This window comes from Oreochromis niloticus, linkage group LG14 (assembly GCF_001858045.2).
Source record: "Oreochromis niloticus isolate F11D_XX linkage group LG14, O_niloticus_UMD_NMBU, whole genome shotgun sequence".
Classification (NCBI taxonomy): domain Eukaryota; kingdom Metazoa; phylum Chordata; class Actinopteri; order Cichliformes; family Cichlidae; genus Oreochromis; species Oreochromis niloticus.
The window spans coordinates 26,761,302-26,788,959 of NC_031979.2; the positions used below are offsets into that span (position 1 = coordinate 26,761,302).

At 38.0% G+C, this 27,658-nt stretch overlaps 1 protein-coding gene across 3 annotated transcripts in view; it reads right to left on the minus strand.

Annotated features, from left to right (window-relative positions):
• lrfn1 (leucine rich repeat and fibronectin type III domain containing 1) overlaps positions 1 to 27,658 on the minus strand; it is a 126,093-nt gene that overhangs the window by 55,627 nt on the left and 42,808 nt on the right. For all 3 annotated transcript variants that reach the window (XM_025898357.1, XM_005459561.4, XM_025898356.1), the window contains one exon: positions 9,192 to 9,243. The gene's annotated coding sequence lies outside the window, so the exon portion shown is untranslated. The remainder of the gene's footprint in view (positions 1 to 9,191; positions 9,244 to 27,658) is intronic.

The following is a 27,658-nucleotide window of genomic DNA, read 5'->3' on the forward strand; positions in this document are numbered from 1 at the left end:
TAAGGTTACCTCAGTGTCTTTTGTGTCTTTGTATAATCTCAGACTGCATGTTGCTGACATCAGGGCACTGTGGGAGCTGTACCATCTGCTGCAGGACTCCTTGTTCTTCTTGTCGCTAAAGATAGCTCTTTATGACTTTGTTTGGTTCTGTGTTTTGGCTCTTTGTCATGTTACACAATGAATCTGGGATGTTGAGAAGTCTCCTTGATGGGTGTTTCATGATGAATAAGAGACTAAACAGCTCAAGTGCCTGAAAACTTTTGCACAATAGAGTAAAAAGATAATTACTGTCGTAGCTCCCTTTGCACTACAAAGCACGCTACACTGTATGTTTCACTGAAAACTGTTTAAACTATCAAGTCTAAACTATCAATAGGCCCCGATATTCCACTCTCAGTCTCTTTTTGCAGTGTGCTCAGGCATCTGTAAGCCAGTGCCTGTTCTCACACTTGAGAGTTAACATGTTGTCAGAAAGGTTTCTATATTTAGAGGCACCTCCCTGAGAGGTTGGCTAACTAAAGTTGAGGAAACACACTTCAGTTGGAAGAGAATCAGCTGGGGCAAGTTCTCAAGTCACAGAACTCTGTTGGAATTTTTAAGTCAGATATTCACTTGTCACATTAAAACAATCAGACTCGGGCTGTGAGCAGCTGCTGATCCTCTGATAATACAGGCACGCAAGATAGTGAGAGAAAGCTTGTGTTTGGAAAGTAAATATATAGAGATAGCTTATAAATACTTGATATAGTCATGCAATTAATAATGAATATATTGAAAATATAAAAAAAAGTGACACCAAATTAGCCCAGCTATAAACTTTATGTAGTCTTTTTATGTTGTATTTGAAATGAAAAGAGAGATTTCTCTGTAGTTTTTAATCAAACATCCAGGAGGATTACATCCCATTTGTGGCTTGTCTTTGGGATCAGACATCAATTTGCCTCTGTGTATGATAGCAAGTCTTGCCACACCGCATATGTGGGCAGGCAATGAGAGGAATGTTTGCTCACCTCTCCATCATAATCTGTTGTTCATCAAAGAGATCTATTTTCTGCCCTCTTTGTACCTTTTCACTGGACGGCAAATTCTGACAAAGTGCCTGGGTCTGTGCTTTCTAATGATGATATATGAGAGTTATCCTGAGGATGTTGTCAGATCAGGGACTGTGTTGTGGGTGTAAACCTACGGGGTGACATGAGGTACTTTAAAAAAAAAAAAGAAGTCTTTCTTCTGTGATTCAAAAAGATTATCTGGTGATGGAGTGCTACTCTTGAGAACCTTGAGGTTCTTTAACTCTGTTAAATAGACCTTAACGTTGACTATTATTAACCCCATTTTCTAATGTGTTTATCTATAATTGAAACTATCACGACTTAAGTCATTTCCAGAGGAAGGGATCTAAGCTGTTCAATAAGATACTAGCTCCTTCAAGGGTCTTGATTCACAGATAGCAGTATATATATACACCTTTCTGTGATAAGAAGAATATGTGGTGTAATGCTGTTTAGAAAAATTGCCAGAACCTGGGTATTTGGTGAATTTTCAAATATCTATGTGGTGGCAGAAATGAAGATTACTTTACAAATCTTTAAATACACACTCCTTAAAAAGGATCCCACTGCGTGTGAAATCTCGCTGTTGTTCAGCTTGTACTGCTTTGACACAGTGCGTTTTACAACAACGATTTCTCAAACTGACACAGAATAAAGAAGGGTCGCAGCCTCCTTCTGTTTAATTATAGCAACTTGAGAAAAGCAGCAGAAGCCATCAAAACAGCTATTTGCAAGGAGGGAGCCCAATTTCAAAATGAGGCAGAAATCTATATTTTGGTGCATTGATATTTGGCGTGTTGAATGTGTTCTCATTTTGCAAAGCACTAGACTCATGGCAGCTGGTTTAGCTTTTTTTTTCCTGCTGTATGCTAACATGAGAAAAACACACAAACCAACTGCAAAGCAAAGTGAGGTCTGAAATCTTGCATAGCTTAATAAAATAGTACAAAAGTGTTCTATTTACAGTACTGTGCAGAAGTCTCAAGCCACCCCTCATTTCTTTATATTTTGCTTTCAAATAACCAGACATACCTATAATTATTTTAAAGTTGTTCTTTGGAAAATTGCTAGGTTTTTACTCGGTTTAATCCAGTTCTTCTACCTGATTATTGTCAAAGGAATGGCTTTTGTTTGTTAAGCCACTTTACACTGGCCTATGAATCACTCAACCTTGAAAAAAGCACCTAACTCAAGCGATGATTCATTGTTGTGTCTCCACACAATAAAACTTAGGAGAGAACTAGTTTTAAATTGTATCTTTAGATAATTTACTAGGTTGTTACTAGCAGCCTGTCACTAAACAAGTTCTCTTTAGAACACTTTGTGAAAAATAAAAACACAGTCTGATTGGATGTTTTTTTAGAAAAGCCATTAAGGTGTTTTCCAAAAAAACTTTTACCTGAAAACTTGGGATATCTTGGAATGGTCTGCAGTGTGGAAACTGGAGAAATGAAGGAAAAAGGAGGAAGTGACAGGCCTGAAAAATGGACCACAGCAGATGAATAGTATCTGAAAGTCATGTTCTTACAAAATACAAAACAAATCCAAAAACTGCCTGACTTAGGACTTAGAAGATACTGCATATCTGGTCCTTCATTCATCTAGTATTCACTGTATTCTTGTCAGAAACGGTTTCAGTGGAGGGGTGGCTGTGAGGAAGCCATTTTTAAGAAAGAGAAACAGGGAGAAAAGGCTGAGGTTTGCCACGTACTGGACTGAAAATCAGTGGTAACAGGATGTATTGAGTGATGAATCAATTTTGTAAATTTTTGGCGCAAATTGTCACCAGTATATATGAAGGATGTCAGGAGAGAAGCGCAACAGTGTACAACCATCTGTAAAACACTGAAGACTCGGTCATGGTTTGGGGATTTGTCAAATCTGATGGAATTAGGAGGATAGAGAACTGCAGTCAGATCCACAATGTAATATCATCTGGAAAATTTTTGAGCACCAGCTTTATTTTTTAATATGACCATAAATCAAACACACTGCCAATGCAGTAAAATCATACCTGGTTAGACAAATACTTAATGGATTGCTATCAGCCACGGATTGGCCTCCCCAGAGCCCAGACCTCAATATTATTGAAGCAGTGTGTGACCATCTTGATGGAGAATGGAACAAAAAGGCAGCCAACATCCAAAGAACAGCTTTGAATGTCCTTCAAGAAGTCCGGAGAACGATTCCTGAAGACTACTTAGAGAAATTACAAGAAAACTTGCCTAAGAGAGATCAGGCTGTGTTGAGGAATAAAGGTGATCATACATTAGAGTTGTTCTCTGTTTTTGAAATTTGAATAAATCATTACACCTATTTCCCATTTTCCAAGGAAAATAGACAGAAATGAGGAGTGGATGAAGACTTTTGCACACCATTGTATATACATACCAAAACGTCTACATTGTTGATTTTAGTCTTGCTTAGGGCAGATAATTAAATAAAGCACTATGGAAATTATTTTATTCTTAATAGAAAACTCTGCGAATTTTTATAACCTGAAGTAATGCTTATGAAGCTTTTGTCAACTTAAGGGAAGGAGAACTGTTAAATAAGCATTTTAACAGCATCCCAAAGTATCAGCACTAATTAAAGTGCACAATGATTATTTATTTACACGCTCATTTCGTTTTCTGCAAACTTACATTTACAACTAATGTGTTCTTCACCAATAGTGCCCTTAAACTGTCAGCAAGCAGCTCAGTATCAGTGATTGCAGCGTGCACAGATAAACCTGATTTGTTTTGAATGTTGAATCGGCAAATCTGACGGATTTGATTCAGTATTGTACAAATGCATTCGCTTTGCTCTTTTAGGACTGAGCAGAAAGAAAGCTAATCAATATATATGTCTTCGCAATCTTCACTTCACTCTTTAAACACAAGTGTTTTTTCTTTGCTTTTTTCTTTAAATAAACACAAAAAAACATTACATCCGGTTTTCAACTTTTCAGAAATAATGGCTTTCAACACTATCATTATCCTCCATAGTTTGACTTGCTTTACCGTGCTTCTTGAAAGATTTGTGAAAAGAAGAAGAGTGCTGCTGATGTTTGTAATTTTCTTTTTTCAGTTTCTAAAAGAAACAAAAAAAACCCCCAACTAGATAAATCAAACACATTTGCACTAACAATGACATATAGACCAATCAGACATAACATTATGATCACTGACAGGTGAAATGAATAACACTGATTATCTCTTCTTTATAGCACATGTGATTAGGGAACAAGAATCTCCAAAGCTGCAGCTCTTGTGGGGTGTTCCTGCTCTGCAGTGGTCAGTATCTATCAAAAGCGGTCCAAAGAAGCAACAGTGGTGAACCAACGCCAGGGTTATGGGCGGCCATGTCGTCCGAGCCAACAGGTTTTAATTGTTTCCATTGCTGAAAAAGTTAATGCTGGCTCTGATAGAAAGGTGTTAGAATAGACAGTGCATTGCAGTTTATAGTATATGGGGCTGCATAGTCACAGCAGCCATCTTGACCCTGTCCACCACCAAAAGCAGCAATAAAGAGCAAGGGAGCATCAGAACTGGACCACAAAGCAATGGAAGAGGTTGGCCTGGTGTAATGAATTACGTGGATGGCTGGGGATGAGTGCAACTCTTAAATTGGGAGCACAAGGCACCCAGATGTACTATGTGAAGACGGCAAGCTGATGGAGGCAGTGTGATGTTTGAGCAATAATTGTCTATGGAAACCTTGGGTCCTGCCATCCATGTGGATGTTATGTTAACATGTTGCAGAACAACAACAACACCCTTTCATGAAAACAATATTACCTGATGGCTCTGGCCTCTTTCAGTAGGATAATTAGCCCTGCCACAAAGGAAAAATGGTTCAGGAATGTCAATTTCAAAAATGATTCAGTTCTCAATTCAATCGAGCATCTGTGGGATGTGATGGACAAAAAAGCCCAATCCATGTATTGGCACATCTATCTATCTATCTATCTATAAATAACACCAAATACATGAAGGACACTATCTACAGTAATGAACTGGCCTTACTCTGTGCTGAGCTCTGTTCTTTTCAGTCTTCCTGTATAACAGCTTTTAGAGGGAAAATGAACCAAAGTACTGTAACCTGGATTGCACATGTAATAACATGTCAAAGGTGTCAAACTCATTTCCTGCACTCAGCTCGCTGCCAAAGGAGACCAAAATCACCTCCCTGAGAAAATAAATCATAATCCCGAGACCGTGTCGTCCACGTTTTTTTAATTTACACCACTGAGTTAAATCTTCTCTTTGCTAAACTAATTCGAAGAACTCGATCAACTCAACACAGAATCGCAGATGTTCTGCTCCTTTTAGAAAGTCCATAAGAAGCTCTACATCTCGTTTTATGTATTTCTAGGTGAATTCAATTGCTAATGCAAGTGTTTTGCCTTTAAAAGACTTTCTATTTCTATCCAAGTGCCAAATAAACTGATAGCTGCTTTCCTGTGCAGCGCTCCAACGAGACACTCCCTTTGTGCAGAATGTATCCTGCAGAACTGCCAGTTCAAAGGAAGAAAAAAATCAATGTCCTCTCAAAGTGCCACATTATATAAACCCCAGCAATCAGAAACATGATCAGATTCGATATTTGCACTGTTTTGTGGCCATGTTCACTGACATATCATGATATGGTGCATTTGCAGTGTTGTTGTTAATCTTCTTCTTCTTTTTTTTTTGCACTGTTACATTACAGTATATGTGAAGCTTTTAGATTTTTTTTCCTTTTTTGTATGAAAATTTTAAATGTATTAAGTGATTAAGAAATAAGATTTCTAAATCACTTAATACATAATAATAATAATGTGCTCTGTATATCTAGAAAGACACTAAGTATGATGAAAGTCCATCCTCCCATTCTTTCCCAACACACCAGAAAGTCTGCCTCTAAACCAACCAGCGAAGTTTGCAGCAGGCTGTGACGTCAAAACCACATAAGCATAACCCCCACTAGAAGAGATCTGCCTGAGTAGGCACAGACCCTCTGCTTTTTGACTGAGCAGCCACAGTCCAACACTGCTATTTCCTCGCCAGAGTCGCTTTTTCAAACTAAAATATCTCAATCAGGAGCAAAGAACACCAAATCTGTTGTTGGCTGTAAGAGTGAACACACGAGTCTTCATGTACTCCCAGCATCTGGGGAACTAAATACAAGTGGATTACTTTTATTTTTATGGCAATGTGGTCTGCACCACAGTGGCAAAATCCTTATCTCACAGCCAAGAGATATTTCGAAATTGTAATGCTGAGGCACAGATAGAAATGCTGGAAGCCTGGAAACCAAAAATTGTGTTTTTATCGTAGTGTTTTTTGTTTGTTTCTCTCCGACTCTCTGCGCTTACACATAACTTATTTAAACACAGGCAAATTCCTAATAAAGCCTTCCTCGTTTTTCCTTCCTGTGGCCAGACAATGGAATTAGTGAAAAGAAAAACATGACTGACATGCTGCATGTGTACTACATGTTAATCAGCAGTCACTACAAGCCATTTCCAAAGACATTTTTTGGCAAAGTTACCCTGGACATATTGTTTATCTACTGTAAAATCAAAAAGTTAGAAACAACAAAATGTCTCAAACAGCTGCCATATCAGGTGAATGTGCTGCTGCTACCATTGGCTTATCCACTGTGTCACTGGCAGACCTGTGTGTGGCGGGTCTGCTGGATTTAAAGCTACAGACACTGAAACATCTCTTAGATCTTGACACTCTGTTTAGATTTAATAATATTCTGTATGACAACCGGAGCTGAAACTTGAAATACACGATCGTGGGACATAACTTGTTAAAAAGGGTTACAGTCTGAAAACTAAAGCTGTTTTCACACGTGTGCTGAAGTCTTGAACTTCGCAAGACATCACCCAGAAGAGCTGCATGTGAGAACAAAAAATGTCAGAATCAATCTGTATAAGGTCCATGTGATGTCAGATGGAGCCCAAGTGTGAACAGAGCGAGTAATTGCCCAGAGATTTCACAAAGGTGAGTGTGCATTCTGATGACATTTCTATCATGTCACCTGCACGCTCTATCCTGGTGTCCCCCCTCCCCAAGCCCCTGCCTAAACCAAAGAGTATCTCCAGTAGTGTCAAACACACATGCTATGTGTGAAAGAGCAACACTGGAAAGTGTGCGTCCCTGATCATTCAGACAGTTACGTGTGACATTTATGTGTGAAAACAGCTAAAAGCTGGGGCAGAAAACATGTTTTGTAATAATAACCTTTTCGCATCTTATGACTCAGGTGGACTGCAAAGAAACAAAAAACTCTGCGCCTCCTCTTTCTTTACAGGTTAAAGCCTGATACAGCAGCTTTTGCCCAAACATAGATCTTTTTAGACCAAACTGGGTGAGTAATACAAAGTGGAATGAAGAACAACATTCAGGGAAATAAGATGTATGGGTGCAACGGGGTGAACAGATGACTTTCACCTAGGAGAGTGAGGTTCAATTTGAGTGAAGCTAAAAGTCAGCAGTGACTTGTTTTTGGTGGTATGTGCGCGTGCTCATCTGGACGGGGGGCTTAGACGAGAGATATATTTAAATTCTGCTGTGTGTTTTCTTTTTTTTTTGCCCCTTCAAATTTCAACTTACTGAAAGGATCTGAAAACTCTCTCCACCACTGGTTAAAACCTCCTACAAGCCGAGAAGATCATGAAAATTTGATGACTGTAATAAATTACTCTAGAAGCTTTAGACCACAGATAAGACAGCACCACTCTCCTTAAGTACAGACCTACCAGGTGATTACTGTAAACACAGGGAAACTAATTTAGCAAGGGTGTATCAAGTCATTTTACTTCTTTGTTCTCAAATAATAACTTTTGTTTCAGGTTATGGGAATGTTGACACACAATTACCACTGTAGTGGCTTTCATGACATTGATGAAGCTGTAAGTAAAGAGCTTGAAAAGCCACAGCATGTCCATTCTTACTGGAGCAAGAAATACATTTTTACACTTGTCGCAAATAAAGCAAAGAGAAGAAAAAAATCTAAAGCGACATCACAGTAAGAAGCTTGTATCCTTTGTTTTTTGGGGGGTTTTTTTGCACAAAGGCATTTAGGAAAACTTGTCATTAGAAACATCCAGCTGCTCTATTTTCTGAGCGGTGATAATGTGCTCTCGTAAGACTTTTGACAAGAGGAAGCACACATGAGGCATGAGTTCATGCTGAGTTTATGTCATGTGAGAGTACAGCAGCTGAAAAGCAGCTTCTATCTATCTGCAAACAGAAACACGAGGGCAACTTAGAATAACAGCGGCACATTATAGGTGTTCATCTACCAAGGATCCTGTTTAAGGTGTGATATATGCTTTATTGGAGGCTCATAAATAATTACCTCATTACATAATGGTGAAGACAACCTTCCTTCCCTTAGTCATTATTTACTGTATAAAGAAAATTCCTTTGAATATATATGACAAACCGCCAATTCCTGAGGAATATCAATGTTGCACACATTCATAAGTTTATCAAACCATCTATTGTATGTATTCTCAATCCGTGTTCGCAGCAGCCCAGGGTGTTTTCTGCCGTTCATCAGAGAGGCTGTTTTCCCTATTGAGATAAGAAATTAAATCTGCAGGAGCAGAGGATGCTGGGTTTGCTGCAGGGTGGTGAAGCAGCAGCTCTGATAATGGAGCCGACTCCCATTGCGCAGGCTATGAGGCAAACAGCCGTGGCGCCAGCCCAACCCTGCCTATGTGAGAGGATAGTTAACAGAGTCACTCAGCTGAGGATCTCTCTCTCGTTCTCTCTCTGCCGCTCTCTCCTTTCTGTATGTGAACATGTGGTTAAAGCTGTATGTGACAAAGCGAAGGAAAAGTATGAGACGCTGTGATTTTGAATTGCTCCGTTTCTCAATTCGAGCTAGTGTGTGGGAGAAAAAAGGAAATGAAAGAGTAAAACTGCAAGCTTCGCCTTTGTGAAGGGAATATGCTCGCATGACGAGTCAAACATATTGACCCTGAGCGATCGATCGTGTCAAAGGGTGACAACATTCCTTTAGCATATTGTTATCAAAGCCTCTTCCTTTCTGTCCGACTGCCGCCATCACTTTCCTCTCACATTAACAGTCTGGATGTTTTGTAGAGTGTTATGCAAATGTAAAGAGGGTTTTAATTTCAATTTGGGAACTCACCAGAATACTGGGCTGTTTTGGATGCTCCTCACAGGGTTCAGTTCAAAGCAGCCTGCGGAGAGAAATAAACGGTCACACCTTAATGTGCAGGCACAAATAACATTGGGGGCCATACAGCAGCAGTTGTAATAGTGTCAGAATTGTAAAAAGGTTCAATTTATAGTTCAATCTTTGATTCCATCCCAGACTTAATACAAATGATTTGATATTTCTGTATTGGTGGAACAAATATTTTCTGCCTACAGAGCCTCTTACCCAGGTAGAATTTTCGAGAAGAAATATCGCTCTTCTTGCCTCCTACTCTAAAAAAGATTTCCAGCTTTATATAGATAATTAATAATTTTCTCAAGTCTATATAATAATTAACCTTGGATTGTCATTACAGCTATTAAATAGGATGAATGGATTCAATGAATGCCGACTGCTGAATGCTGAACATGTAGTTTCTGGAGGTTTTGCGACCTTCTTTTGTGCCATGCACTAAGTAACACACCGCATTATCGCTGCAAATTTTATTATTAAGATGTCAGCCATAGAAAAATCGAGAGGTTCAGTAAAAGTAATAACTTTAATAGAATGATAAAGAAATACCGTAAGGTATTTTAATCCCATACAGCCTCCACACTGACCAAGCGATTAAAGATTATATTGCGGGCACAGAAACAATCTATCCCAGCTCATTAATTACACCCGCCTTTTCAGTTAAACAGTTATTTAATGAATTAAATTAATCATCTAACTAATCATTTCATTAATTAACAACATCTGCACTGATTCTTCTGCACTGTCTCAAAGCTGTGAACCAACCTTAAACCTCTTATTAGCAATACCAGAACCTTTTACCACCTTTATGCTAAAAAGTCAAAGCAGGAAACAGGTTTTACAGATAGATGGCTTTAGCTTTCGCTCTCCAAATTTTTAATAAAAGACATTTTATGAATTCATGAAGATATTAGCTCATTTGGAATTTGATGGCAACACAAGGCTGGAAAAGTAATTGGTACTAAACAGAAAAGACTTGAAAATCATTTAGCAAAGAATTAGGTTAATTGGCAACAGGTCAGTAACACCACTGGGTCTAAAATAGCATCTTAGAGAGGAAGAGTTTCTCAGAAGATGCACAAGATACCCGAATTTGCAAAAGACTGCATCTACAAATTACAGAATCATGTTTCTCAACAGAAAATTGCAAAGGCTGGGAATAGCTCTTATACCTCTCTATGGTACATAACATCATCAAACAATTCAGATTATCCGGAGAAATCTCTGTGTGAAACAGGCAAGGCCGAAACTCAATATTAGAGGCCTGTGATCTTCAGGCCCTTAAGAGCTCCTGCATTAAAATCACTGCATGGGGTCAGGAACACTTCCAGAAGTGCAAGCTGAAGCTCTTTCACACAAAGAAGAAGCCATATGTGAACATGACACAGAAATGCCACCATCGTCTTCAGGCCATTTGAAATGTAACGAGGCAATTGAAAAACTATGAACATCTCTGATCTGCATCCTCCAGATAAAAGAGAAGAGGGACCATCTGACTTGTTATCAGCATTTAGTTCAAAAGCCCAAGTTTCTGATGGTATGGGGATGCATTACTGCTTATAGGACTGGCAGCTTCACATCTGGAAAGGCACCATTAATGCTAGAAGGTATGGTTATAGGGCAACATATACAATGTCTTGCATATTTCAGCAAGTCAATGCTAAAGAACATACTGCAGCTATTGAAACAGCATGGCTTCATAACAGAAGACTCCCTGAACTGCTGACCTGGCCTGCCTGTAGTTGAGACCTTTCACAGAGTAAAAACATTTGGACCACCAGGAAGTGAAAAATACAGCAAAGAAGACCCAGGGCTGTTGAGCAGCTCGAATCCTTTATCAGACAAGAATGAGACAACATTGCTCTTCCAAAAGTCCAGCAGCTGCTCTCCTCAGTTCCCAGATGTTTACAGACTGTTGTTAGAAGAAGAGGGGATGCTACACAATCATAAACACAGCCCATTAAACACAAAGACGTGTTGCTGCTATTAAATTCAGAATGAGAAATTGTTCTATTTCTCAGCTTAAACATTTCATATGTTTTTTGTGGTTAATTGCCAAAAAAAGTTGTTTCATTCTGATTTTCTTTAGATTTTACATAGTGACCCAACTCGAGTTCAAAGTACTGCATGCCGAAAATATTCCACCAGATATTTTTGATCCGTCAACTTGTATTCAAGTGAGTAAAAATTTGTAGTTGTTTTTAAAAAAAAAATTACAACAACTAACTCGCATCACCCACCATAAAAACCCAGTGGTAGTATCTGGCAGACAGATCATCTGTTGTTAATATGTTTTTGGATGTAAATAGGAAAAGTTTCAAGCTAAATTATCAACTGATTCTCTGCCTCTTGATTTGACAGCATACGTGACAAATGATCCTTTACTTCCTCCCTTCTACATTAAAGCACTGACTGGTTATAAACCCAGCATGTACCATCTAAGTTTGGTGTAAATACTTTCCCAAATACACAAAGAAAATGTTAAACCTCATTTAAGCCACTGCAGAAATGTAAATAGGTTAAAATTGTTCAAGGCAGCTTTCTTCCTGTCTCTCCCCAGTTCACTAAATGTGCACATGGAGCTATCATTTTTAATTGAAGCTTTAGGAGATGAAGGAAAAGAGGAACAGTTTTTCAGGAGTAATGACAACATAGGAATAGCTCTGATTCTCCTCTGTCAAATTTAATTGCCAAAACAGCCATCTTGATTAAAATCTCAACAGCCCTTTTTATCAGTCCCAGCCATGGCAGAGAAAGCGTGTTTGTCCAAGCAATAAATATTTACCAACCCAAACTCTCCATTCTACCGAGTGTAAACAAGGTAAGTCTCTACAAAAGACCCTGACATTGAGAGCAACCTTTAGAGGTTGTTCAGTAGCAATCAATTACATCAGATAGAGACATGCCCCCACTTCTTCTTCTGTGTCAAGTTTGCAGCTCACCTCCTGCCTACACGGGCTCTCTTAATGTGCATTGGGGGTGATATTCCAAACATTAGCTAAATCCAAAATCATCAAGTTTAATCTAATACAGCTTATTTTCTTTTCCATTACATAATGTCAAAGAGCCAGCATTCCCTGACCTAAACAGCGATGTGAAAAGTACAATTTCATGGTTGCTGCTCTTCCCTGAGATCCCTATTCTATCTCTGTGTTCTTAAAGGACTAAAGATTTGACTAATACATACTGTACACACTGGAGCTGCAAATATCACCAGTGCTTTTCAAGACGGTTTAAGCCGTCATAGTACATATTGTAAATGCATGCTACCTGCCCCTCCATCGACTCATCAAACTCCCACTCAGACACATCAAACACATCCAGTGCGGGCGCATCGGCAGCCGTTTGAGTGACATGCCGATTGGTTTTGTGAGAGGATTTTCTACTCTGCATATGGCTGATTGCTGCTATTTTTCTAATTAAAAACACTGTAGAGGGATGTGTGACTTCCAGTGGCGAGGAGAAAGGTCGGATGCTCGAAAACAAAAGCAGTTTTGCTTCAAAACATCTTTCAGAGATCAGATGTCATTAGACTCATATACCGCCTCTAGCCAGTTCTTCAGTTGTGCCAAAACAGATGGTGTGTGTAGCTTTTAAAGCTCGACTCCTGTGGCTAAAAATATATAGGGCTCGGAGCTTGTTAATTCCCTTCAATCAATATATTTGCCCTTATTTTCCCTATCGTTACAAAGAAAAGTAACTCATATTGATTATTATTTCCCAGACTGAAATTTTTAATGATTTAATTCACCCAAATCTACATATCTTAAGTATTTTCTATCATACAGTGAGAAGTAACGTTTCATATGCTGACATTCACAATGCAGAAGCACAAAAGATTTTTGCTACAATGAATAATTTAGCTAAATACCAGCTAATTCTATACATTTAAAGTCTTATATAATTGTTATACTGGTGATTTCTATTTGACTGATGATTCATTAGATACTGCAGCAGTGAGTGTGGAGGTTTGCTTCTCCCTGCTTTTGTTAACCCAGCGTAGCAACCCAGGCTTTTCATCTGCAGCCATCCTCAAGGACAAACAGCTTTTTGTTCACCACTTTTTGAGAACCTCAGCCGTTCAGTACACAGGGTGAGGCAGCCGTTTGGATAGAGGTAAGCTTGGATTTTAATCACGCCCTGCATATTGACAAAATGGAAGCTTTTAGATGACTACTCTAGTTTTATCCCCCCAAAATGATGTCACGTTACTGATGCCCATAGAAACTTTATCAGTCGAAGCACTCTGTAGTAATGTGTTTTTCATTAGTAATAATCATGACTCAGCAGACTCTCAAACTGATGGCAGTAATAGCACCAGGACCACCTTTAGCAGCAATAACTTTAAGTAATCATTTTCTCTATGCCTTTATCAGTCTCTTACATCACTGTGCAGAAATTCTGGTCCACTCTTCTTTACAGCGTTGCTTGAGTTCAGTGGAGGATTGCAGAAAGGTCGCTTATATACAGAGTTCACGGTCAATTCACGATATCTTCTGTGGCTACAAATAACACCCAAATCATCGCCCCTCCACCACCATGCCTTCCAGTTAATGTGAGACATCTCCATTTTGGTCTCATCTTTCTAAGGACGCTGTTTTGTGGTTTGTTCAAATGCAACTTTATGTTTCAAATGCAACATGCTGCCATGTTTTTTTGTTGTTTTGCTTTTTTTAGAGAAAAGAGGTTTTCTCCTGGAACCTCCAAGCTAGACTTGTTCAGTCATCTCTTTAATTCTGCTGTTATTAGCTTTAACATTTAACATGCTAACTGAGGTCTGCAGTGTCTAACATATAGCACTTTGGGTTTTTTCCCCAATTTTTCTGACCTACGGAATTGTGTTATTGTGTTACCACACATGCTCCCAACCAGCAAACTGCCAAAATTTCTGCTTGTGGTCACACAAAGTGGATTTGATAAGCAGTATATTGAAAGACCCTGGAATATTAAATCTCTATACCTCTGTCTAAAATATGTTTAAAAATAGCAAGCACATAGAATACTTCTCTATCACTCTGCTTGACTTGCCAGAAGGTTAATGTAAATATTTTAAGGCCATGGCCCAGGTTGCGATCTAAAAACAAATAAAGAACCATATATTTAAATTGGGGTTATGAACCTAACCAGTCAGATGAATTGTAAATAGTAAGAGCCGTATGGGGGCCTAGGGAGTCTGAGCAAGACCTGTGTTTTCTCCCTGCTTGATACCTTATCTTGAAGCAATCAGTGCTGAATACACAACAAGAAGCGACATGGTGAGAAGAAAAAGGATGCAAAGATGCAAATACCCACGCCATTACAATGCATGGTAAAGTGATGGTTTGACTGCAGTGTTTTTCCTGTCTTGAGGATGTTAAATATGCTGTGATTTTTATCAGACACCAAATAGCCATATTACACTGTTGCCTCCGCTGAGCGCGATTTAGCAGACAGCATATGGCTCTCTTAGCATGCCCACAGTTGGCATACTGTCCATTACCAGTACCTCCAGGGCAGCCAATGTGACCTCTAGAGAGGAGAGCGCTCCCAGACAAAGGCAACAACCTAAGGCAAAGGCCAGCTGAGGGCTGAACTGCAAAGATCGGGGACACATGAATGCACAAACGCAAAAATGTGCTTATGTTTTACGATAACATTTATCATGACTAGGATGTTGTGACTCCTTTGTTAGGAAGGAAATCTCTTTGTGGTGCAGACAGTGACCACTGAGACACTGAGCAATAATACAAGATGCCTGAGAGAATCACATCAAATAAGATACGCTCTAATAATTGCCATGGTTATGCAGCTATTTTTAATAAAAAAGCACACAGTTACATTTGCAAGTCTGTGTTATCCTAAACAGTGTACTACATATATAAGTCAGTGAACCACAGAGAGCAAGGTGACTGAGTAGTACCCTTTAGTCATCTCATATGATAAACTATAAACAGAACACGGCTGTGCACAACTTGGCCAAAGAGGTCAGCAGGGTCAGCGGCGTGTCTTGGACATGCAAACTAAGAGCATGTGAAGAATCAGAGTTTCCCCTCAAATCTTGATGAGTCAGGATGGATCGTCTCCGTGGCTCATCATCTGATGCTACGGTAGTAAGCTCTTTCCCCCTCCCCTTTCCCCCTTGCGAACAGAAGCCTCTGATGATGTCCGTAATGCTATTTATACACTTAGGCACACTCAGCACATTTACCAGCATCACATAAATAATCAGCAGGTATGAAAGACAGCGTGAAAGAAGAATAGGTTTGCTTTAAAACAACAACTTCTGGCTTCCTAATTTCACAGAGAAATGTACCAAGTGTGGAACAACACAGTTCTGGCTGCATCTCCCGGGTTATTTCATTCTGTGCTGATGTACTCGGCTCAAAACTGAAACTGAGGTTTTACTGCAGACATAAACAAGGAACTGTCTGTAATAATGGGTATTTTTAATGCAAAATCTTTAATGGGCATATAGATTCTTCTGAGCAGTATATTACGGTGCCAGAGAGCTTAAACTCCATATCAGAAACATTTCACGTTTCTTACTAATAGGACACTGCACAACTTTAAATTCTCTGGAGAGGTGTGCTGTAGCAACTGGCCACTTAGTTTACTAAATAAAAAACAAGAATACATCATTCATAAGCTAAAATAATTACCACACCATACCACTGCAAAACATTTTTGGTACACTAGCTGATGAGCATGTTACAACACAAAATATTCATTGCTGACACAAAATATTCACACAAAGTTATATATATATATATATATATATATATATATATATATATATATATATACATGCATGTATGTACTATATGCACTTGACAGTAATAGAGATAAAAAAAGAAGCATGTTGTACCCAAAGTATTGCTTTTTTTCTTCTTTTTTGCTGTTATTGGTATTATTATTCAGCCCTAGACTTTGCATTAGTGGAACTGTTTTTTGTTTTTCTCTTTTTTTTTTACCCTTAATTTGAAGGCAGACTGTGTACAGAGTCCAGAAATGAAACCCCACGATTTTATTTCTGCAAAAATGGCTGCAAATTTGAACACAACTGCAAACAAATGATGTAAACACACATCGTGTCCAAAAATGCTATTGAATTTTTGGCCCCGCAGTTAATTTGGCATTCTGGAATACAGTCTCTCTCGTTAGACTGCTTGCACTGACTGTCTAGTCGCCAGTACTACATAATCACGCCCTTCATTTACATCTCCTACTAATGTTTACAGAAAAATAAACACGGAAACATACAGATACAGAGTATTATGAGCAGCTTCGGTAACAGAAGCTAATGTCTGCTGTGTTCATTCCATTTAAGGCAGCAGACTATTTACTCAAGGGGTTCAAGGAGAATCCAGACCAGCTTCCCTTTGAGAAAACTGTTCCGGTGCAGGAGGGGCCAAGCCCCAAAGCACTAAAATACTGCACCCCAAACACGATTATCCAGCACTTCAAATATTCTTCCAAGGGTACATCATGTCCCTGTTTAAATTTGTGTGACACAAAAATCCTGCCAGGCTTATATTGTGTTAGATGTGATTTTTCAAATTTAGACACACAGTAAGAATTGACATGACAATAAAATATACATTTACTGCTTTCATATGTTATCCAATTTAAAATGTTTGTAAATGAATTAAACGCCACTCGCTTGCCACTCTTTCGGTGTCTGCATTAATTTAAAAAATAACAGGAGTGTGTAAGTACAATACAGATATGAGTATGCACTGCTTTTGCCTGTTTCATAAAACTGCACATTCTGTTTTGCAGACTTTAATTAGACCTTTAGTACTGCAGGGTTTGCTAGAAAAGTTGTTTTAAGAGATTAACACAGAAGCAAAAACTCAAACAGAAAGAAGGTACGTGACAAAACCAGCCATCAAAGCAAACAGGTAATAACCAAAAGACAAATATGAACACAGAGAAAAGAAGAAGCACTAACACTAAACATGATAAGAGTGATGGGGGGAAACAGAATGAGGAGACAAAACAGAGGAAGGAAAAGAAAGACTGGGGATACTGGGAATAAAAAGAACACAAGGAATATCAAAAAAATCAAAACAGGAACAAAAACTCAATAATTACTAAACAAAAAGCTGGGACCATGATATGACCAAGCAGAGGGACTTGCTTAAGGTAACAATATCCACCCCCCACAATGCATACTAAGTGAAATAAATGGAAAAGTCAAGCTGCATAGGTGCAATTCTCATTGTGAGGACAAAGGGAGCATTGTGGGACAGCAAAGTCCCCAAAACACATAAGGGGAGATTTTCTAGTTTCTTTATTGTTGCACTGACATATGTCTATAAAACAGCTAATGGGAGGAGCAGACTGATAAAAACCCATAAGTTAACTAAATGAGCACAATGAGCTATGCAGAAGTTGAGCAGTGGCTTCGTTGAAGAGTTGGCTTGAACAGGAAAGGGAAAAACCACAGCACGGTTTGGCTGCAGTGGACAGTTTTTCTTTATTTATTTTATTACTTGATTTCCTTGCACTACAAAGAAGCTTTTGTGTGTCATGACTTCTGTTTTTTCCTACCACAGTAGAGGATAAGTTAAAGCAACAACAAGAGCACAAACATCAGAACGTTACCAGTTGTTTCACATATTTCTGACACTGCCCCCCAGTAACACTAGACAGCTACAGTATGTAGACGTGTGTCTGCAAGGCTCTGCACACACAGCTAGCACCAAGCTTATAGCACCAGTGCTGAGACTCCACAGCATCATGCTGGAGGCTTGATGCACTGGCACTCCCAAAGTGACGCTCCTCAACAACACCAGAGAAGCAGTGCTTATACCGTATGCGGCTGAGGATATTTACAGTATAAAACCACCAATTCATCACATATACACGTAAACCCACATTATTACTCTGATTATTAAATGTCATAAGGATGGTGATAGATTCATTTACAAAGCTCATGTTAAAACAAGGGATGAAACCAAAAAATCAATAATAAAGATAAATCATTGTTGAAATACAATTTTAAAAATTATCATTTTTCAATGACTTGTTGATAATTTAACATTAAGCTTATAAATGTCACTTTGACTAATAAGTTACAGACTTATTAGTGAAGAATTGACCAGCAAAACAATGCTTTCCTACAGTATACCATGACACCTCGCTTTAGATTCAATCACGATCATAGCACTAACAGTTCGTACTAATGAACTGCATTTATGTCTAGTTTGGTGTGTGTGTGTGCGAGATACATGTTTTTTTAATCCATGCGTATCGCTTGCAGCTGCTCAGTTTGTGTACTTTCTGGTAGAGCCTGGTGCCATGTCAGGTGGCTTGGTTTATTTATAAAGACAGCCACACAGATTTGACAGACTGTTTAAATTTACTTTGAAACAGTGCAGCACATATGTTAAAGTAGTGACTACAGCCGTTACGCATGCATCACATTATGGCTACAGCTATTTAATCAGCTGAAAGGGAAGACATTCGCACATTTGATATGTCACTTTGCATGATGTTACAGGTAAAATGAATCCATGATGTGTGTGTTTTCTACCGGTACTCAAATTAAAATTTCAAAGTGTTAGTGATGGAATGCATTTGCACTTTCATACAAGCTGAATAACAAACAGGTTTCACCTCATGAGCTTTATTAACACATCTTCAGCCTGTATGTATAATTTAAGACATGAACATGTCAAAACATGGGATTTGGAAGCCACAAAATGACCCCAACAAATATATGTCTGGTAGAAGTGTTAAACTATCATTTAATCATCTCCATATCTACCTATAAGGAAACAAAACTGTTACTTACGTTGTTATGTACAAGGTACCAGTAAAGAAAGAAGCAAAACAAAACAAAACAAAAGTTGGAAATCTTGCTAGGCAGAGGCCGCCAGTTTGGTTGTCATTTTAAGGTTGTGCCCATTCAGTAAAAGAAAATACTAATGCAGTACTGTGCAAACATCTTGAGCCATCATTCGTTTTACCCTTTTGTTTCCAATGAGCTGACCCTCCAGTAAGTTTTTAAAGTGGTCTTCAGCAAAAATTCTCCAGGTTTTGTGAAGGTCTTTTAAAGTTTTGACTGTTTTTTTAGAGGAATATTTTTTGTGTGTGTTAAGCCACTTAACACTGACCTATGAATATTCAAGCATTAAAAAAAGCACCTAATTTACGGGATGAACCAGTGTTGTATCTGCACATAACAGAAAATTTAGCAAAGAACCAATTCTGAATTGTATCTTTAGCCACTTTGTTACTAGCAGTCTGTCAGAAAACATATAATTTGTTCCCGTTTCTTTAGTTGAATCTCTGTGAAATACCAAAGACAACACACTTTTACAGGCATAAAAACAGTATTTTTGCACCAAGTTGATTCCCAAAGAGCTAATTTCTGAAAATCTGGCACATCTCAGCATGCTGTGCAGTGTGTCCTTTAAAAATTGAGGACAATGGACATGTGAGGAACAAAAGAAGGGGCGACAGGGCTAAAAAAAAAAAAAAACTATCTATAGCAGATGCACAGTATCTGAAAGTCATGAAAAAACAAAATGGAAATACAGCAGAGACCTGACACAGGAACTGAGAGATGCAACTTGCCCTTCACTTGAGCTGCTTTCAGAAATTACAAGAAAGAACCAAAAGTGTTTTAGCTCTGCTGACATATAAAGGCAATCTTAATAAATATTTAAAGCTTTTTAAAATTGTACAAACTCATTTTTTTGCCTTATATACTTATATTTCTATGTGTGTTTTCATATGTATCAATAAATAACTGCAAGTATTTCCCATTTTCTATATATAAATAAATATAAATAAATGAGGGTTGGCCCAAGACTTTTGCACTGTACTGTAAGGATGCATGTCTGATGACTCTTATAGTTTTGCCTGTGCAGAAAATGGAAAGTGAAAAGATTTCCTTTTGTAGTTTGATCTTAATTTTTTTTATTTGTTCTAATATAGTGGGATGTATCATACTTTACTCACATTTTAACATGCTTTTGCAAGAATACAGACATACTAAGCTTCAGGAATAATCGCATAGAGAAATGGATATTTAGTTTATACTTTCCGTATGTCTTATGTTCCAACATTCAACCTTCCCCTGATGACTAAACCTCTTTAAATCTTCAGATTCTGGCAATGAAATCTGAAGTCCATGTTAATGCAATGTAACATGAGATGATACAATGAAACTTTAATGAGTTCCACGAAAAACTGGCCTGCTGCCGCAGCAAATATTGACAGGATATTATAAGAATATCCAAAAATATTTTTTGTTCAGCACAGAGTGTCATTTCTGATATGTTAGTCATGGGATTTAAAATTCTTGGCAATAAAATAAAGAAGCAAAAACAATGCCATTTCCAACATTTAGCAACATCTGAATGTGTAAGAATTTGCCTCAACCTGCTTGTTTTGAAAAGTGATTGTTTTCATACCTCTCCCAGGCTGTCATGGTTAGCTGGACATGGACAGCCTTGCTTAGTCACTATGACAGAACATTGCTCCCATAAAGCATCAGAAGTGCTCCGCTTTGATCCACAGTTACAGTCTTATCTGAACTCAGACATCAAGTGTGCAAAGAGCATCATTGTTTGTTCGGCTCCTGTGATGTACTTGAGTGCTAGCTTTGCATGTCCTGTTATTTACTTCAGTATCTAAGGGCTCCATAAATGCCACAGCACTGGGCTGCAAAGAATAGGACGCAGCCTGAAATAGTATTTCATCAATAGTTTAGATTTGCTCTGCCATTACAGTGTCAGTGGATTTACAATTGGTAATAATAGCAAACTGACAACTACACTGCAAACACTATGATCAGAAACAACAGTAAGCCTGAAAAACCATGGTACCCTATCCATTTATGTCAGGGTATTGACATCCTTGCAGATATTGAAAGGGATTATGTGACTTAAGTCTGCATGTTTTGCATGCCTGAAGAAGTGTTCTACTTGGATGGAAGCTGATCTTGCTGTGCCAGTCAGCTCTGTCTGACTACTGACTTCCTCCTTCGCAGATAATCCCATGAAAAAGACAACTCTTTAATGCTTAACATCCTTAACACAGCTCTCTCAATTCCTTGAATCAGAATTAGCCACCATGCACACACAATCCATTTTGTGCCTCAACACAGACCTTTCCCTCATGCCACTGAAGATGTGCCATGAACATGAATAAGGTTCAAAGTGACTGGTGTAAAAAGGCGTCACTGATAAAGGCATGTGGCGATTTTGGGCATACATGACGCATGGAGACTCAGTTTGGAGCTGATATCAAATTCATTCATCTTGAATTCAGCATTGGCATGTTATAAAAATGAATTTATTGGCTATTTGTCTTGTGTTAGATTCAATACAAATTCAGCCCAGGCTTCTCTTGGTCTTTGCTATAAAGAACTGCAGATTTCCATTAAGATTAAATGGACAATACTGTGGTGGGAAACCCACAAAAACAATGTTTACTGTAGGGTTTTATAAAAAGACAATAGCCAATTGATAGTAATGCTGTTTCTGTGGTACTATATGTACAACCAGACCTCCTGCTTTTACATACAGCGAATTATATTGAGTGAAGTCAATACAGAATTTAGCCTGATCCAGTTCTTTGATATAACATTATTACATGGTAAAGGGCAAACTCATGCTCTCAGTTATATTTTAAGTCCAGCATAAAATGTAAAGCTGGGTTTTTCTCTGGACATCTGCGGCTGACAAAAATGAAAAAAAGAAGAGAAAGAAATATGGGCATGCATCTGCATGAATAAATGACATTACTGGCCAAATGCTCTCAACACCTCCCAACAGATTCTGAGAAGGAGCAGTGAAAGGCGGAGAAATATGACTGCAGTCAAACAGATTGTTTGCTAAGAAATTGCTAAGAAATGTCAATCAAAATACCCTCGAGTGCAGGTTGAGTCAGTGCGCCTACACACAGAACAAACTTCAAGAATGAAGAGAAACCCCAAAATATACCCTGTGCATGTCCACCTCTTAATTCTTCACTAAAGAAAATGATTTTTTGCCTGTTGTTTATGAGTTAACATTTATCAACATGACAACACAAAAACACATGTTATAAATAAATTATTTATAATAACATAAGGAGAAAATGCATATGAAAAAAACAGAGACATACGAAGATATACAAATTGTAGAGAAATGAAGACAGATTTGCAAATGTTTCTAATTTGCTAATACATAAAGGACAGATACAGGTTAAAACTAAAAGTCAAAATGAACAAGTTCACATCATTTTGTTCCACATTTGACACTTTCCCCTGCATGCTAATGGGGGATGCTCAGGCTGACATACTTTAACTATGCAATCACTGTGCCAGGCATGTGTGTGTCTTTGTATGGTCACTGTGGAAGATTACAATGACATTGCCTCTCAGAGAGCCTTACTGTTATCTGAAGTCAGGGTTAAGCTTCATTTTTGGCTCAAGTCAGCGTCCAGGCTACAGAGACACATTTGCATGTATTTATTCAAAAAGCTAACTAAATATTGCAGTTCAGTTGTGCAGTTAGCAGTTTGCAGTTATTGATTTGTTGAAAAGTTGCTGGAACTGCAAAAAGGAATGACCACAAAACATTTCGCCACCAAAGAGAAGAAAAAGTACAACAAACAAAGATCAAGGAAGCATGAAGGAAAAGCAGTGGACAACTGATGGGTTTTAATCACTCAGTTTCACTCTACTAAAAGTAAATTCTTTGCACATTGTGACTTCTGACTCCTCCATTGTAGGGGGAAAAGACCAATGACAACACTATCAGCTGTTCCACGTATTTTTGCCACCAAGTGGCAACTTGGACATGCAGTGGCGTTCCCTCAGGACAAAGCAAGGGAACCGCTGCTTGCCTAGTGAAATCCAAAAATAGACCTCTAATATTCTATACTAAAGTAGAAGCAGTCTATCTCCTTTAAACTCAAATAGCATTCTGTCCCAAAGCTTCTTGCCTTGGCCGCAGCTGGCCATTGTCCCTGGAATCCCCGCTTGCTTTCGATCCCATTGGAGACTGTAGCATGTCTCTTTTTCATGGGTGTGTTCATCTGCCGTTAACAATACCTAGAGAATGTCCAGCTGAGAGACCAGTAGCTTTTACTGGTATTTATGCGAGCACATTGTAGATAACAGCTTTGAGATCAGGTACCATCTGGGCTTTGGGTGGCAACAGAGCTAGCAAGTAAACGGGCTTCTGTGATTTATCATCATAACAGATAATTTTCTTCTTGTTAACCACCTTGTCCAGCCTGCATGATGTAGTGAAGATAGAGTGCAGTGTGAAAAAAGTTTTTAATAACTCCTTTAGCACATTTGTAAAAAAAACCTTGATGATGGAGAGTACACGTCAAATCCAGTTTAATAAAACAAGCAAGTGAACCAGTTGTAGACTGCACTTTCAGATTAGCATCTATGAGAAATCATTTGTGGACCAAATGTACGCAGTTCAACGAGCAGTTTTTCCCAACATTCCACCCTCATTTTTCATTCATATTTTTAATCCCTCTGTAGATATTGATAGTTAACCATAAGCTAATATTAAATAATTTGTGGTAATATAGTGCTTGCCTTTCTGCATAAATCATCGAATGCCACCTTGTAGATAACATGTACCCCACCTTTACCAATCCCCAAGTTCCTAACTGAAGATTGAAAATATGTTCTTTACTCTTCATGGTTAGATGATTGCTGGTGCTAATGTTTCCACTGTGTTACCACTGGAATTTACTGGAATGACTTTGGGGACAATGAGCCCATCACAGAGAGACAGATCAATTCTGAAGCAGTCAGGCAACAATAAAAGAAAAAAAACACAAAGCACAAAACAAATGAGAATTATTAAGAAATGTTCCACAGATTCAAGTTAGATGTAAGAACTGTGTCAGAGCCACAGTGGTCAGACGAAACATGCGGGGATTAAATATGCAAGTCTGTACACACGATGTTCCTGCACTAAAGCAAATATAAACATATTGCCTTCTTTCAAGTATTAAAAAAAGGATCTTACTTAAAAAAGAAAAGGTATACATAGTGATAAAATTGTACAATCACATAAGGAAAACCTGATGTACTGAGCAGCAGTGTTTAGTACTATCCATCTGGCTGTGGAGAAGGAAGACCACATGGACACTATCCTCAACTCTCACAAAATTTATGTAGATAATATTACAGTTCATCTTGTCTGATATATAGACTGGCTACAGATTACAGTGAAACACAGGGTCCTCTGCAACTTAATGGGTTCAATTTCTTTCATGTACAGGGTTTTCTTAAATGTTAGAACTGATACAAAAATAAGAACTGCATATTTTTAGTTACAGTTTAAAAACTAGAAGTCTGGAGTTCAAAGCTGAAACAACCCCAGTGCACTCGATCACACGGTTTCTTTTGATGTTAACAACGTTTCTAAAGTAGGTTAGCAAACATCTGAAAGTGGCTAGCTAACTGTTCACCTGGGAGCATAATCGCTCATGTAAAGAGAAATAAAACATAATCACAAGCAAATAATATCATTTATCTTCACGTGTAAATTCAACAACTTGAGTGTGTAGAAGTCATTGTCCAATCGCACAAAGAAGCCATCACAAATGCAAGAGCATGGTGAGCGCTAGAGTAAAAGTTCAAAGCTGAATTTGGTTTGCCTGAGTCCATCTGAGGCTTCAGAACTTACTTTTGAATTCTCAGGTTCTGCGCAATTAATGACAATGACAGTCACTATTTCTACTACTACAAAGCAAAAAATTACTGTTCATAATTCATTTAGCAAACTTAATTTGTTTCCTCTGGTTTTCAGTTTTGATGGATAATAGGGCATATAATGGACATAAGTGTGAATGGCTGTTTCTCACTGTTTGCCTTGTGAGGGGCTGCCAATCTGACCAGGTTTATGCTCTACCGCTCACCCAGTGTCTCTGTGATCCTTAAGTGAGTAAACAGTGAAAAAACAGGTAGGCTGATAGCAGTTTAAAAATATGAGCGCTAATAGTTGTCTGACTGTGTGTTGGCCTTGTGATTGACAGCTACTATGACCCTGGTTGGACAAACGGTTAACGAAATAGTTGGATGGAGAGGTATACAGATTGATGGATCAGTGTAATAACAGAACTCAAGTGACTTAAAGCAACAATCGTGATTAAATAATGTAATTGCACATTAAAATAGCAGTAATGAATTCATAATTTAGAATGCCTTAATATTTAAAAGTGCAGAAATAGCCACAATGCTTTAAAATGTAATGCATAGTTTAAAAAAATCCCACTTGTATATTTTATATAAAAACTGGAAACTGTGTGTTGGAAAAGGAGGAAACATTGATCAGAACACAGATGGTTAAATTGAACATCTGTCTGTGTTAACCCAGATTAGCAGCAACTGTTCCCCCTGCATTGCTGGAGGAGGCAGGCAATGCACTGTGGAAGGCAGCGATGACATGGAAAGTAATGCATGTCTGTGCTGAATGCTGGTGACCTCCAAATGTCATTCAACTGCAGTGGATTTAGTACTCGTCTTAGGCTACTAGCAAGTTCCCTGAAAAATAAGGTTCTTCACTTCAGAACAAATCTCTAAGCACCACGTTAGATTGATAATTCAGACTTTTGTTTTGATTTGCAGCTGTAACTTATGTATCCTGTTGTGAAATTGATTGAATAGAGTCATATTTTTACAAATTATCTGATATAGTGCCTTAGAGAAAGAAATACCTCTACTTACATTCAGAATGCTCTAAGAATGAAGCATTTAGATTTAGAGAAGATTTTGATTGTCATAAGCTTTTCTAAGATTAAACATTTTAAGATAACATGCTAACACAAAAGTAGTTACTTGCTGCTATTTACAATTAATCTTAATTTGTATTTCACAGCCACTGTTAATGTACCAGGTTAGCTATTCTGCATATATTAAATTCAAAATAATAAAAAACTGAATTAATTAATACATGTAATACTAGCAGACATGCCTAAAATAGCCATGCTTGTATTCGAAAAGGGAGTTGACTTTACGTTGAAATATGACTCTTGAAGAGCATGCTTCCCAGCAGCTCTTTTGTCTTACCTGAAATAATGTAAACTCACAACATAGTCAAATAAAATAATCTTTGCTCTATTATTTTTTACCTAAAGCAATATAGTGACTGTTATTGCAGTAACATATTTTGGCATGATGCCTCGGGTTCCTGTTGTGTTTTAGTTATAGGTTGCATTTATTATATTTATTAGTCCCCTGAGTATTTTCCTCTGTTTCATCCTCCTGTTTTAAACTCTGTTAAGATCACTCATGTTCAGTGTCTCTGTTTTGGTTGTTTGGTTGCCTCTACATATTTATATTGACCATTCTTTGTCCTGTACTCGTTAGACCTGCTTTGCCTAAAATTAGATTCATATCTGCAAATAAAAATCTATAAATAACATAAAAAATACTGTGTTTGTGTTGCATCCGCGCACCCACAAATTATGCAATACTGCTTTTCACTGCATATCTCCTGATACCAGCTAAATAAACAAACAATACTTGGTTTGATGCTTGACCCACATACACGTGACCACATAAGGGAAAAATGTGTACAGTATATGGCAACACCACATATTTTTCCCTTTCAAAAGCTCTTGTGAAATTTCTTTGGTTTCAATGGTGTCACAATGTAAGCTAAGACTGATGCCACATGGCAACGGATTATCTCTCAATTTAGCTATGGTGTTGACATCTTTAGAGCTGGTTTTTGCATCATTTCTTTTTTTATGCAAATGTGATGTTAGCATATGGAAGTGGTGACTAAAATACAGTATGTCTGTATTGTAGCAGTGGGGGGGAAAAAGCCCATTCAAACACCCAGCAAAATATGTGCTAAGATAATGCAAATGTAAATGTAAATTCTCAAGCTGAGATGAATTTTCAGAATCAGTATGTTTGTGCGAAAAAGTGTATGAGTCAGTTTAAATCACAGTTCAAAAGAGAAAGAAATGAGCTGCATATTTAGCAAGAAAAAAAATTGATTTAAATCCTCATGATAGTAAATGGCAATTAAGTTCACTTTGACTATAACAGCATTTGTCCTTACATAAATCATATCTCCTTCTAAAAAAGAACTAAAGTACTCCTGAAAAAGCTTCAGGCATATTATTATAGAGGTCAAATGTGGTTAGTAACAGTTCACTGCTTTCCCACAAGTAATTCCCAACAACCATATGTTTTTTTTGCCTATTTTACTCGCACACATTTCAAACTATGCCCTTGTATTATGCAGCATTTGACCACAAAGAACGTGACAAAAGGGCGGTGAAAAAAAACACATTGTTGAACGTTAATGTCTCTGGGAGCAATGAAAGACAGAGCAATGAAACAGCTTACTAATGTCTTGTTGCACCATGAGAATGAGAAAGAGAAGAATGAAAGGGTTTTGTTCCGCCAAGGTCAATTATTCCACGTTGATTTTATTATGAAGTGGAAAAGAGCGTCATAA